The sequence below is a fragment of the Lonchura striata genome, chromosome 15 (assembly GCF_046129695.1).
Source record: "Lonchura striata isolate bLonStr1 chromosome 15, bLonStr1.mat, whole genome shotgun sequence".
NCBI classification, from domain to species: Eukaryota; Metazoa; Chordata; class Aves; order Passeriformes; family Estrildidae; genus Lonchura; species Lonchura striata.
In genome coordinates, this window is record NC_134617.1 from 9470307 (window position 1) to 9485666 (window position 15360).

Genomic DNA, 15360 nt, shown 5'->3' on the forward strand with positions numbered 1-15360 from the left:
AATTTTATTTTCCCCTAATTGCGATCGAGGTTGACAATCCAGCAGCCTCCCGCCTTTCCAGCGCTTCCCAACTTGCAGCTCGCTGCTCCCACCCCGGGCGCGGGGCAGCCGGGGGGCGCTCCCAGCCCCGCACCCGACCGGGAGCGGCTCGGCAGGTGGGGAAGGGGCAGGAGCGCGGCGGGGGCGCCGCTTCCCCGAAGGATGCAGGGGAGAGCCTGGGGAGGGGGCAGGTGGCCGGGGAGAGAAGGAGGGGCGGCCCGGGGGGACAGCGGCGCGGGGGGACGCGGGATGTCCCCGAGCGCGGGTGATGCCGCGGGGGGAGCGGCGGTGCCTCCGGGCTCGGCAGCCCCGGGACGCAGCGGCGAGGGAAGGCGGCGGGGAAAGCCCCGCGGTGGGGAGGGAAGGGGGGAGGAAGGGGAGGGCAGGCGGGAGCCGGCAGCCGCCACGCCCCCGGGCACCGCCATCCCGGCCCCGCGCAGCGCTCCGCGCCCGCGGCCCCTCCGCCGCCGAGCGCGCCGCCCGGCCCCGCGCTGCCGCCCGCCGAGCCCCCGCCGCCCGCCCGAGCGCCGCGGGGCGTCCCCTCCCCTCCCGGCGGGCAGGGCAGGGCGCGGGGCCGCTGCCGCAGTCATTAATTCGGGGAATAAAGGGGCGAAGCGGCGAACCGAGCCTTGAAAAGTTCTTGTTTACGTCCCCGCCGCCTCCCTCCCGCACTTCCAAAGCAGAGTGACCACCGTGCGCCATCCGCCCCGGGAATGCTGCACATCCCCCGCCCGGCAGCCGGGGGAGGGAGAGGAAAAAAATAAATAAAAAAATTAAAAAAAAAAAAAAAGACGTATGTACAGCAAAAGCAGGGGGAGCTGCAAAATAACCATCCGCTGCAAACCCAGCCCGCTCCCGCCGCCACCCCGCCGAGCCTTTACCTTGGCCAGGAGTGTCCGCCCGGAGTTGCGCCGGTCTCTGGGGTGACAGGCGGGAGGAGGCGGGGGCGGGGGATGCTCCCGCAGTCCCCGGCCGGGAGAGCCCCCTCGGCGGCTCAATCCGGTGTCATTGCCAGGGCCGCGCCGCCCGGGCCCTCCTTAGGAGAGCCCGCCCGGTAACTCCATGGATGCGGTCCCGCTCCCAGCCGAGATGGCCGCTCCGCCGCGGCCGGGCGAGCCCTGCCCGCCTGTTTCTCTTTCTTTTTCACCCCGCACTTCCTCCGGCGCTCCGCGCCCCGCCGCCGCCCGGGCTCCGGCTCCGGCAGGGAGGCGGGGAAGCGACTTTCGGAGCGGGGACGGATAATGGTGGCGGTGCTTCCACCCCCCCCCCCCCACCCCCCACCCCGCCTCGGCCGCCCCAAATTCTTCAATTTCTTCGCCTTTTCCCCTCGCCGGGCGCCGCGGCAGGGCCAGGTGCGGGCAGCGCGGGTCCCATGGCGGGCCGCGCCGCCGCCGCCGCCGCCCGCCCCGCGTCACCCCCCCGCCGGCCGCCGGGGCCCCATGGCGCTGCCCGGAGCCCCAGCGCCGCTGCCCGCAGCCCCGGCGCCCCGCAGCCCGGCCCTGCACACGCACTCACACTCGCACACACTCACGCTCTCCGCCCCCCCCCACCCCGCCCGCTCCCCCTCTCCGCGCCGTGCACACGCGTACACGGGGCGGCTTCGCCAAGCTTAAAAAAAAAAAAATAAATAATAAAAAAATAAGCTTATACTTAAAAAAAAAAAAAAAAAAAAAAGGGTTTTGGCGCCATATTAATGACGTACTTAAAATTTGCCATTTCTCCTGCGTCAAAAAGACGGCTCTTGCCCATCGCGGGGCGGGGGCCGCGGTGCGGAGCTGCTCCCTCCCTCCCGCACCCGCGCAGCGAAGTTCCGCGGGCGCGGGGCGTGGGAACCGCGGGGGGGGACGCGGAGCCTCCGCGCCGGCACCGCGGCCGGTCCGGAGGGGCGAGGAACGGCGGGGCTGGGGATGCGACCGCAACAGGAGAGCCCCCCCCGACCCGTGCGTGTGTCTGTATGTGTGTGTTCCCCAAAAAAACTTCCCAGAGTTTCCGCGGAGAGGTGCGGAGCGGCGCGGCTGCCGCGCAACTCCGCACGGAGTGACCCTCCCCAGACGAGTGTTTCGGGCTCTGGGTGGTTCAGGGCTGCCTGTTGCCAGCTGTTTTCCTTAGGATTAAAAACGACAGCAGTGCTTTTGGGATAGAAACGGCTTCTTAAATTAAAATCATCATAATAATAATTGGATGTGCAGCATACATCTACCCCAACTCCCAGGGGCCCTGCAGAAGTTGGCTTGCACTGTTTTAAACCATTGCTGCAGAAGATTAAAATTCAAGTTAAAGACTGTCTTTCAATGACAATCTGCCATCATCCCTTTCGATTCATTAAGCTGGTCAGCCCTAAACCTGCGAATTACCAATTATAAACCATTAGGAACCAGAGCTACAATAGCCAGATGCTCCCCAGCTTACATCCCTGTTGTGGCTTCTTATAAATTACCAAACTTGAATGAATTCGGTTGTAACTTTCTGCCTTGGCAGCCTGGGCTGGATATTTTCCAAACGTTCCAAGTCCTTTCACACTTCCAAGGATGACAGCAGAGTAGGATAAGAGCATCGCTTTGGTAATTCTTGAGCTTTCTGTGGTTCTTAGGACTAACACTGAAAACAGGGTCTTGAAATTTGGCATGAAGCAGCCTTTTATGGTCCTTTAGATAAATCCACCCAAATTAGTCATGTTACTGGGTTTTGGAGAGCAGTTCACTACATAGCAGTAAACATGCCCAGTTCTGGCAGCTGAAATATCTCAAAATGTTGCTCTTAGGGCACCTGCTGCTTCAGGTGCTCAGAGCCCTCTCAGCAGCCCCCCAGGGAACAGGAACATCAGCTACTGACTAAAAAGTGTTTCCTTGGATTACAAGAGCAATGGGATTCATGAGCACAGCCCCTGTCTTTAAGATCTGGACAGGACTTCACCTACAGATCCCACCTCATCTACAGCACAGTCTGCCTTAAGGGATATTGTGAAGGTGACTGTGTTACCTGGTCTGGACATGAAAAATGTCCAAAGTGAGGCATTCCATACCAATTTCTGGAGATTTTCTTGTGCACACTTACTCTAATGCAGTTCTCAGTTACAGTGTCACAATCTGATTTCCCTGTGCCACCTGCACAGCACGGATCTGCTCTGTAAGTCAGAAAGGAAACAAATTTTGGCCAGATTCTCATCTTACCTGAATAACCAAAGACTGCCCAAGGAGCCATGCACGGGCTGCAAGACACAGGCAGACTGTGACAGAAGGATAAAACTCTCCCAAAGACTCAGATTCTTTCTGTGCCCTTGCCACAGGCTATGTAACACTACAAGTCATTAACCCAAACTTTTGGCTGCTGATGGCTGCATTGCCCACACTGTGGTGCGTGGCTGGAAGCCTTTAGCCTGAATTGCTGACATCCATCTTTGTGCAGCTGGAAGCAGTGGGTGCTGTGCTTGCACGTATGAAGTGCTGTATCATGTTAAATGCTCCGAAAACGCAGACGCTATGCTTTTCAGATGGAGTACCCTGAATTAGTCAAAACTGACCTTAATCCATCCATGTGTCACTCTGACCCATCTTCAGAATGAGTGCTTGAGGAGGATTAATGAAGGTGCTGAGGCAGTGTAGTGCAAAGTGCTGTAGAAAAAGCCATGAGGAAATTAATAATACTGTCTTTTGAGGAACCTGCAGGTCCCTGCTCTGGTCCTGTACAGCATGCTACAGCCTTACCACCCTCTAGGCCATATCTCCAGGATTTCTGGAGTGCACATCTAAAGAGGGTCATGGCATGGCAGGTCCACAGCATGCCTGGTTGCAACCTCACTACATTTTCACCATCCAGAACATGAGCACCTTGCTCTGCTTTGAAAACTGCACGGAGAAATACTGGAGCAGGATTTTCTACTGCTGTGAAATCCATAAGTGGTCGGACACGTGAATAATGTGCTGAATAATGTGCTCTGCCTAGGCTCATGTGCTGAACAATAGGCATTGCTGAGCCCCTTGCTGACCATCTCACTGCACACACAGAAGGAAAAGAGTATCTGGACATGCAATTGAAGTCTTGTTCTGCTTCGACAAAAGGGTGTAGATGAAGTTGCACTGACAAGAGTTTGGACATTTCTGCTTTTCAAGTACTCCTCTTAAGAGATTTTTGGCTACCATATATGCACACTTAAACACAGCTTGTGTACAAATGCATAAACGTGACACACACAGAGAACAGCACCTGATGGATGGTTCTCCAGAAAGGTCATGTATATGTTATATACAACACTCAGTTTACATAGTATGACATTTATGTAACACTTATGAAGAGCTCCGACAGGGTGTTGCAGGGTGTTGTCAGTTGGCATTTGCTAAGAGAGGAAATAAATCTAATAATAAAAACAAAAAAAAAAGCATTTTGGAAGAAACAATACTGCACAAATCCTTTAAAAGGACAGAATTGTCTGCACAACAAAGGCTTGGCTGATTGATGCTAAAATAAGCAGTTATGCAACAAGTAAGAAATACGATCTCCAGGGAAGAAACCAGCAACATTTCTCTTTCATCTTCATTCACCGGTGCTTATTTTCACAAACCTGGAAGGAAAGATATAGGCAGCCTTTCAGTGATGAGCACACAAGTAGAATTAACAGATGTTTTGAAGTCAAAGACAGAGTCTCTGTGAGTTTTATATGAGTTCTGCAGAGTTAAATCCCAGCACTTACCCTGAGTCCCCCAAAATGCTGGAGAGCTGTCACTTCAGGGCTGCTTTCCCACCTTGGAGGAGCATCCTGCTTGGAGCGATTAGGTGTGTGAATTCCTGAATTTTAGAGGTGAATACCTGAATTGTAGGGGTGAATTGGCTCACCTTAGAGCTACAAAAGTGTTAAAGCAACTTCAGGAGAACAAGCATATGAAATAGTTACTCTTCAACACTTTGATTGAAAAGAAACCTCTCAGTAAGAGTTGGGACCAGTGAAAATCTCAGTGCAAACAGAAGAGAGGAGGAAAGCCCAGTTGCCATGTTGGCATCAAATTTGATTACCATAGTACAGGAAAACCAGATGGATAGGACTGGTCCATGGGAGTGCAAGTAGTCACCAAAGAGAACAAAAATCCAAATTCATTTTGAAGATCTTTAGAACTATTCTGTTTTCTGCCATTAGCTAGGGAAAAAGCCACGAGGGAAGCTCAGCTCCCTTAGCCCATTCCTGCTGCGACACCCACCCAGCCCCGGTGCTGGTGTGGGAGGACATCATGGAGCAGGGAGCTGCTCCAGTGACAGAGAGTTCCTAGAGAGCCCTCAGAAACACCACACAACTTGAAACAGCACAGGAGACACACAGCTACTAACTTACTGCCTTAGATGCCCTCTTTTGAGGCCTCTGGTAGCCAAAAGTCATCAAAATAGCCTTATGGCTACTCTAATTCCTTTCTAGGACCAGGGCAGTGCACAGTCATTCCAGGAGGACAGCACAAAGATTATAAGAATCTTGCTTCATCCATATCCCAGCTGGGGTCATCCATATCCCAGCTATAGTCAGGATATTTAGTTTTTATTAAAATATGTGTTAATTTGGAGAGTGGTAAGCAGATGCAGCAGGAGGAAAATGAACAAGCTCTGTTCTAAATGACAATGATAATAATTTGCATCTTCGAGAATGAACTACGACAGATCAACGGAGAGATGGCTGCTATGGTCATTATATAAACTAATCCCCTTCTAAACTAACCCCTTTTCTTTCTCATTCATTCTGCATAATTCTTTTCCTCTCTGAAGCTAAGGAAAAACACTCTACTTACAGGAGAAAAAATTTGATTTGGCAGATCAGTGGATGGTGAGATTTTGTTTGCAGTCTCAATTACCTTCAGTAGCTGGAAATTTGGTATCAAAATAAACTGTAAATTAAAAAAAAAAAAAAGATATAGCATTACAAATGTCCATCCCTTGACAGATAGCTCAGTAATTCTCTGTGTTCTAGCAACAGCTGCTTTAATATCTTTCAAAGAAATGGCAGCCTCATACTGTCTGAAGGGATTACCTTTAAGGAATGCATCCATAAGTGGCTTTGTGCAAAGATACTCACGTTCTTGCGGGGTTTGCACTGCAATTTTTTCTGCCAAATTTCAAGATTCCTTTTTTGTTGTTGTTGCTGTTGATTTCCCTGTTTTCTCTAAGTTTGCTGCCATTGCCAAATGCATTTAATACATCTCACATTTAATGCATTCCCCAGAGTGGAAGAGTTGGTGCTTTTAGAGGGCTCTTAAAGGTAGATTGGGGAAAATGAGGACCATCAGTAATCAGGTGAACAGCTTCAGTGCCCTTCCTGGGACAGGAGAGATGCTGTAGCTCCTCCTCCTGCTTCTGAGGGATCCTTGGGCATCTCAGCAGACTCCCCTGCAAATCCCTTCCTGGCTTCCTTTTCTTTGCTGCCTTTTTGCTGGCTTTTCACATTTTCCACACGTGATGTGGTGGGGGGATAGCACAACTCCTTGGACCACACAGGGCTGCGTATGAAGACATTCGACTGCTACAGGCAAAACTCTGTGGTTCTGGGTGATGGATGGTGAAAATAGAAGTAGATTTAAATAATTCAGTTGGAAGGGACCTACAAGGAACATCGAATTCAGCTGCCTCAGGAGCTCTGCTCTCCCTCGTGAGAGGCTATCCCATGGGCAGGATACGCCATTGCAAGCCCTTGTCCTGCCCAGTCCCACCCCACAGCACAGGAAAGACCAACCGAGGTGTAAATGCTGTCCTGCTTTATGCCTTGAGCAGGCCAGCAGAGCCTTCCTCCTCCTGCAGGTCTGCTGGCTTGGGAGGGAGGTTCACAGTCCAATGCCAGTGAGTGTCTTTATACCTGCAGATCCCACCACAGAACATGCAATTACTCTCCCAATTCAGAAAAAAGTAGGGAAACATTAATGATCCCAGTCACAACTCAATGCACCATTTGAGTGAATGGTACATGTGCTAAACAATACATGCATCAGGACTGCATTAATCCACATTTTATATGGATTCCCTCTAGACATTCAGTTTATAACCAAGTTGGCTATTTCCCTGTATTTCTCTGGAGTTGGAGGGTGTGAAAAAGACATTTCCATTTCATTGACTAAGTTCCCAAGGGGAGAGTTTATGAAAGTGCAAGTGCATAATTTACTGCCTGACAGAATGAAGATAGTATCTGCTTTTAAAAAAATAGTGCACCCTGAAAAACAAAATTGCTAGAACAGACATTTGTTTTCCTTAAGTACCATATTTTAGAAGCATTTAATTTAGCTTAGAAGCACCGTTAAAAATATATGCATAGTAAATTGCAGCTGTATAACACGATATTTATCAGATAATGTCACTGAATAGTCTCCTGTTGCAATATAAATGCCATGGCATTTATAGAAAATAAATGTTGAAGTAGCAAGCTTTCTTTTCAAAGTGGAAAACCATTATCTCATCCAAAAGTCATAAATAAAATTATGAAGGTTTGCTTACAGGGTTGGTTTTAACCATAGGGGGGCTGACATGGACACTCCATCAGTGTTCCCATGCAGCAAACACAGCCTGGATGAGGGAAGCACATGGAATGGGAAACTACATCTCAGAAAAACCTGAGAGTAGCCAGAAGGACAAGTCAGCTGCTAATGCTTTTAAGGACAAGAGATAAAGATGGAAAGTCGGGGATTTCTTGATCTACAACTTAACATGATATTTATAATGAGGTTCCTGCAGCACTCTCCTGGCTTCATGAATTTATCTTTCTGTGGTTCTGCTCCTTTAACCACTTTTTGAATGGCACACATGGTGTATGGGTTGCTTCTTTCTCTCTGCATTTTTCTCTCTCTGCATTTTTCTTTGGACAAACCAAATCCACTGATCCTCTTCAGTGATCATACTCATAGCAAATTACTGTTTATCTGCCTTCCCATGCTCACTTCTTTCTCACACACTTTGGTCTGCCCTGTAATATCACAAAGTCAGAGCTGAGGCTAGATGTGCTGAGCTGAGCCAAATCCCTCTTTCTTCTCACCAAGTTCATCCATCCATCCATCCATCCATCCATCCATCCATCCATCCATCCATCCATCCATCTCCCACTCAGAAGAGCAATGCACACCTGTACGGCTCATTGTCAAAAGCATTTTATATGATGAATGATATATGTCTAAAATAACTTTTACATACAAGAAGTGGCTGGCTGGATGGACAGCTGATTCACTGACACATCAGCCATGGAGGGGAGGCAGAGCACATCAGCAGAACACACCACACAACAGCACCCAGGTTTCTGGGCCACATTCAGGAGAAGATAAGTCAGTTTTGGTAGCTCCTTAGAGAGAGAGTCCCACACTGACCATTTTCCATCTGGGAACACTGAGGATCTCTAGGCTGTGCACCATATTAATAAAATGTCAGATCAACAAGAGCATGGAGACATGTTAGGTCACCAATTCTATTATCTCCTGGGACAGGATTACAGCCCTTCTGCAGAGGATGCTACTGATTTGAATTTACCTTTTCCCTCTGAAAGTAGCCACTCCTTGCTACCCTTTCCAGACATCTGTCTGAGCTCCATGGATGAGCTTTGGTGAGCTCCACAGATGACAGGCAACCATCAAAGCAACAATTCCTGCATGCCAGGACTTTAACACATTGTATATGCAATGCATCCCCCTTTTATTGTGGTTGTAATCTTCAAATCAATCCTACCTGGCAGTGGAAGTTTAACATTAATGACTTTCTTATTATGGATGGAAAAACCTTTCAGAGCTAATGAGCAGAAACAAGATCGCTGGGCTCCTGGCTGAGGAGGTGACTCTGCGGTCACGACCAGCACTTGGAGCAGAGCTGTACAATGCTTGTTTTTGCACAGCCTCAAGAGTTTGTGGCAGGTTACACTGCCTCTGCCTTTGGAGCTGAGACCAGAAAATGCTTTAAGGGTCTCAGCTCTTTAAAATAAAGATATCAGGAAAAGGTTCTTCCCCCAGGGGTGGTTGTGACCAGGAGCAGGCTCCCCAGGGAATGGTCACAGCACCAAGCCTGACAGACCTCCGGGAGCATTTGGACAATGTCCAAATTCCCTTAGGATGACACCCACAGGCACGTGGGATTTCTGGGATTGTCCTGTGCAGGACCAGGAATTGGACTCTATAGTCTGTGTGGCTCCCTTCCAATTCAGGGCATTCTATGCCTCTCTGAGTGCTGTCAGCAGGGATGAGGCAGCTACCCATCACCCTTCCCTGCAGCAGGAGCTGGGACTGTGGTCCCAGGTGAAACCTTGCTCTCCCCAGCCAGGGACAGCTGCTGAGGTGTGAAACGGGGGAGGGGGTTCAGTTGAATTTTATCTTGACAGCCAGGAGAAATCAGGACCCGACCAGTTACACATTTAATTTCCAAGCTGGTCCTGCAGGGCAGGATAGGGTGAGCCAGCGAGGGTGAGCTCCTGCCCCAAGCGTGCCAGACATCCCACAGTGCCCTGGGGTGGTGGCATCTGCCCTGGCATACCTCAGGGAGCAGCAGCCGCAAGCCTGGCTGCTGGAGGAAAAATAAACAGCTACAGTGAGTCACAAAGGCAAGCGGCATATGACGGGGACAGGTACTTATGCAAATAAACTGTTAACACCCAGCCAGACAGAGCTGATAAGCCTCCTAGGCCAGCTGGAGGCTTCTTCATCCTGCTGGGGGAGGAGGAGGAAAACAGCTCCAGGACAACAATAGAAAACTGAAAAGCAAGAGCAAGGCAGCTCTGGAAAGGTTGCCGAGGGATGCCTGGGTTGGGTACCAATGTGCTGCACCCTGCCATGCCAGCGTGTCCCTGGGCTGCTCTGCTTCCAGAAGCATCCTGCCGTGCCAGCGTGGGCTGGTGTGTGCCGTGGTGCCCACCGCTGAGATCTGGGGGTGCTGGGTGCCTGCCAGGACGCGTTTCCCCGCGCCCACGGCAGCAAGGTACTGCATCCTGCAGCAGGGTTTGAGATTGGTGAGGCTGTGGCACAGGGGCTGCACGGGGAGCTGCCTTCTCCCCACTTGGAATGTCCCTGTAACTCTCCCCCCTGTCCCCTCAGCTGACCAACGCACTCAAAAGCATGAATGAGAGGCAAATTATCCTTCTGCAACCCTGCCGGGGATCCCCCAGAATCCCCTTAGCTGGCCTGGCTGGGCTGCTGATAATCAGATAGAGAGGTTTAAAATAATCAAGCCTAAGCAGCTGAAAGCCAAACTAGAATAGGTAATGGGGTCAGAAAACAAAAACTGCAGGGCACCATGCACGCACTCAGAGTGGGCTGAGCTGGGAGCTGTGGTGCTTCCTTAGGATGCTGCCCAAAAACCCAGAGTCTACCAAGCCCTGCACTTTTCTGGTAGTGGGAAAGCTGTGCAAAATTCTTCAGATCTTTCACAGGGAGTCCTGAGAGCCAGGTGGCTCCCTGTTGCAGCCATCACCAAAGTCTGAGTTAAAGAAGAAAGGATTTTGCTGCCCCAGAGCTCCGTTAGTCCCAACCCCAGCAGTGCCAGCAGCTCAGAAGATGCAGGACACCTCCCTGCCCCTGTAGCACCATCAGCCACTCCTCGTGCCCTGGTCCCCATCCCATGCTGGCTCTGCCAACACCTCCACCTGCCTTGCCAGTGGACAGGGAAGAGGGACAGAAGCACCAAGGGAAGGGGGAATTATTAAGTTTAGGGAATTTGTTTTGCCCGCTGCTCAGATTTCCAGCTCGTTTTAATGACGTAATGCTCCAATGGTGAGAAGCCAAAGTTTGCCCTTCCTGTGGTATTCCCTTAGGAAAAGCATATTACTGCAATGTAAAACTGAAAATTGAAACAGGCTGGTGCTTCACCAGAGAAAATGCCTCTCCTTTTTCCCTATTCAGTGAGGCGGGGATGAATGTTGTGAGGTTTGAAAGAAAAACTGAAAAAGCCTTTAATTAATCCCTGGAGGCTAAACCCTGCCAGATATGGACAGGATTTCTCCTCTGCCTCCTTTTTGGAGCAAGAACATGAAGCTGCCTTCCTGCTGCAGCTCTTTCCAGGGGATTCTCAGGTCCCAGAGGAGGATCCAAAGCATTTTACAGAGCTTTTTTTAATGGAGAGAATGGCTGCCAGGGAAATCTCATTGCTGTCCCAGGGCAGTGAGGAGACAACGATCCCCTGCTCAGACTTTTGGAAGCTTTTACCTGCTGGGAGGAAACTTTACGAGTTCAAGGTCAGGTCTGTTTGTCTTCCCTCCTGACAGACGTAAACTGTTATGCAATATTCAGGAAGTCACTTTTATCAGACTCAATTCAATTTCTAAGATTAAGAGCATGGAAAAACAAATACTAGTGCTGGATGGAAAGTGCTGGCACTAACCAGTCCAACAGTGTTTGGACAGGGATTGCTAATAGGGTATCTCTTATTTCCACAAGTCGGTAGGAGCAGCTCACAGAATGTGCTGCTTTTTATGGGGGGCTGATGAGGAGGAAAATTAACCCTTGCTTAAAAGGCAGACACCATAGCAAAGTTTTTTTGGAGAGCAACTTCTGTCCTTGCTACTGCAGCATCTGGGAGCATCCCAGGATGTAAATTCAGGGCTCAGCCCCTGGCAGAGGATTGCTTTGTTAACAGTATACCCATGCTGGACACCTTTGCCCTGGTGCCTGGCAGGAGTGTGGCTGCAGGACAGGTAAAAGCTTTGCTCACAAGAAACTTGACTTGCAAGGGAACAGACAAAATAAAGAGCTTGTGCAATTTTCACAGGGATCATCACTTGGCTCAGAACTACGGCCCCATTCAGAAAATGCACTGGGAGAAGGCACTGGAGAAAAAAAATCTCAACTTGCAGGGGGAAATCTGTCCTAAGCAAGACCCAAGCTGGTCCTGTGATCCAGAAGTCCTGAAGTCCTTAAAGAAAAGCACCAGGAACTTCAATGGAGGAGGATGGATCATTTGATCTGTGTACATCCATGCCAGGGATCACACCAGCCTCAGCCCAGAAGACAACCCTGCTTTCATGACACTTTTTCCAACCAAGGCCCTTATAAAATTTCAGTAATAACTACTATTGAGATTAGTTCAGTGCTTTCTGTTGGTACAAGAAAAAAAAAAAAATTAGCTTCCAGCACTGCAAACTCCCTTATTTCAGTACCTTGTGTATAGGTATTATACACAGACAAAATTAAAATGTAGAAATAAGGAGATCTGGAGCTTGATAAAAGCTAAGGGAGAACCTGGGGTTTGAAATAAAACCATTAGCAATAGCAGATTTGCAAGTTCAGCTGTGGGAAGGACCACAAAATCCAAGCACATGTTATATATCTTCTTTTTATTGACTGCTTTGTGGGAAGCTGCATTTCTTGTTGGAGTTGGGAGCTACAGCTTGCACTCTGTGTTGATTTTGATTATAGAGTGGTGGTAATTAAACCTCTGGAGCATTAAGTTACCATTTTAACCAAATGCCTGCATTTTATCTTGATGGGAAATTGAGAGTGAGACTCAGATTTTCACAGTAAATAAAAACTGTTAGCTGTTTCACAGATAATCCTTTTCCTCAGCTTATGTATGAGAAAATCCTCCTGTGCAGTTTCTTCCGGCCTTTTGCAAAGGCACACACTCCTTGAAGCACCTCAGCAGCAGCCCTGCCAGCTTCTGCGCACTATTTTCAGCTTGTAAAATAATAATTATAATCATAATGTGCCTCTTTAATGACACTTTTAATCCAGAGGGTAGTATCCTTATCTCCATGTAAGCAAACAGAAGCATGCAGAATTTTGCTCCAGTGATATAAGTGGCCAAGGTCAAAGTCAGGAGTTACCCAGCACCCGGGTTCAGTCTATCAGCAATATCCCCTGCCTGTCTCTGAGGTAACGCTCTTATCTGCTGACAGATAGGGAAGGCGCAAACGTGGTTAATTTTTAGACAGTTCTGTGCTGACAGGCACACCTGTAGCTCAGGATTTGAGCAAACGCAGCCATTTCAGGTTGTTCCTGACCTGCCTGACAGGAGACTGAGACAGGCGAATCCCTTCCATCCTCCGTTTCACTGCAGCTAGCACGGCGCTGCTGAAGTGAGGCTGAGATGCTCAGCAGAAGGCTGCGAGGCTGCAGTGTGTGCTGGCTGCCTTCGGTGCAGGCAGGGCATTAATGCTCCGGAGATCAGAGATTTGATAACAACCAGCTGCTTCTGCAGAGGATTGGGCTCAGCCCTTTCAAAGAGAAGCCGTTGCCACAGAGTCTTTCATCCTCTGCTTTCGGAGTAAAGTGCATCCTCCCTTCCCAGAGCAGCAGCAGCTTTACCACAAAGTGTTTGCAGGATTTGTGTCTGCAGAGGCAGGTATTACTCACCCAGTGGCTCCTTGTGCAAATGTGCTGCCGTCACCGGGCTGGCAGAGCCAGGAGCTGGAATTCGGGCTGCTGGAGATGCCCATCTGTGCGTGCCCGCCGGGAGCAGGGACCGCCGCAGGGCTCCTTCGGGGCCGTGTGTCCCGGCAGACAGCGCTCCTGCACATCTGTGGGTCCACCGGCCAAACTGGAGCCTCGGGAGCTGCATCTTTTGGTGGGGAGCAGAGTCTGAGACTGCACCACTTCACCTTCCTCTTCACTCCCCCTGCAGCATCTGTTGAGAGGAAATGTCTGTCCCAGCACGTGGGGGCAGGTGCAGCGCTGCTGCGAGCCTCGGGAGAGCTCTGGGAGGAGATCCTCGGGCACACAGAGCTGCTCCCTCCCCGCAAGGCCACAGGAGCCCGGGTGTGACCCACGTCACCTGCCAGAGCCCAGGAACATCCCATCCCATCTCAGGTGTGACCCACGTCACCTGCCAGAGCCCAGGAACATCCCATCCCAGCCCAGGTGTGACCCACGTCACCTGCCAGAGCCCAGGAATGTCCCATCCCATCTCAGGTGTGATCCATGTAACCTGCCAGAGCCCAGGAACATCCCATCCCATCTCAGGTGTGACCCATGTCACCTGCCAGAGCCCAGGAACATCCCATCCCATCTCAGGTGTGACCCACGTCACCTGCCAGAGCCCAGGAATGTCCCATCCCATCTCAGGTGTGACCCATGTCACCTGCCAGAGCCCAGGAACATCCCACCCCAGCCCAGGTGTGACCCACGTCACCTGTCAGAGCCCAGGAACATCCCACCCGAGCCCAGGTGTGACCCACGTCACCTGCCAGAGCCCAGGAATATCCCACTCCATCTCAGGTGTGACCCACATCACCTTCCAGAGCCCAGGAATATCCCACTCCATCTCAGGTGTGACCCACATCACCTTCCAGAGCCCAGGAACATCCCACCCCAGCCCAGGTGTGACCCACGTCACCTGCCAGAGCCCAGGAACATCCCACCCCAGCCCAGGTGTGACCCACATCACCTGCCAGAGCCCAGGAACATCCCACCCCAGCCCAGGTGTGACCCACGTCACCTGCCAGAGCCCAGGAACGTCCCACCCCAGCCCAGGTGTGACCCACGTCACCTGCCAGAGCCCAGGAACGTCCCACCCCAGCCCAGGTGTGACCCACGTCACCTGCCAGAGCCCAGGAACGTCCCATCCCATCTCAGGTGTGACCCACATCACCTGCCAGAGCCCAGGAACGTCCCATCCCATCTCAGGTGTGACCCACATCACCTGCCAGAGCCCAGGAACGTCCCATCCCATCTCAGGTGTGACCCACATCACCTGCCAGAGCCCAGGAACGTCCCATCCCATCTCAGGTGTGACCCACGTCCCCTGCCAGAGCCCAGGAGCAGCCCTGCTCCTCAGCATCCCACCCCAGCTGCAGGAGGGTCTGGGGTCTCCTCGTGCAAACCCAAGGTTGTGATGAAGGTTTCTTCACACAAACACAGCTGTTACTGGTGTGGTTGGGAACTCACATAGAGTCAGGCGGCTTCCAATTTGAAGAGGATCACAAAGAAGTCAATTATCTTGTAGAAACCTTGAAAGAGTACAAATTATTCTGTTATTCTTATCTAATAAAGGTAATGAAAACTGAAGGAAGTGTTCCTACTGGATGCAGGATTTCACACCTTTCCATTGTACCATACTAGATATGATGTCCTCCAAGATTAACTGATAAATCCTCCAGCCCATTTCCAACTGTTCTATATCCTGGTTTTATACTCCAATGCAAACAAACCAAAAAAATCAGTATAAAATCCCCTTTTTTTCCCCAACCAAGCACACTAAGGAAGGAAAACAAATCTACTTAATGTTTCTAGATGTAAATATTTAAGGTAAGAGAAAGAAAAAGCTGATTATGTTCTCCATTTGATAGGACAAATATAAAAGTGTCTTCTTTGAAAAATTCATCTAAGCATTATTCTACATTCTGACATTAAGGGAAATAGTGCCTGATTGCATGTTTTCCCAGAAATGGTAAACTGCTCTGGT

General features: G+C 50.4%; 1 long non-coding RNA gene across 1 annotated transcript; it reads right to left on the reverse strand.

Annotated features, from left to right (window-relative positions):
* Positions 1–4417: 4417 nt before the first annotated feature.
* On the reverse strand, positions 4418–14906 carry LOC110481030 (uncharacterized). The gene is made up of 5 exons (XR_002467194.3): positions 14844–14906; positions 13314–13584; positions 5805–5900; positions 4727–4821; positions 4418–4597 (listed from the first exon to the last, which is right to left on the reverse strand). It is a non-coding gene; the product is annotated as an uncharacterized LOC110481030 (long non-coding RNA).
* Positions 14907–15360: the final 454 nt, after the last annotated feature.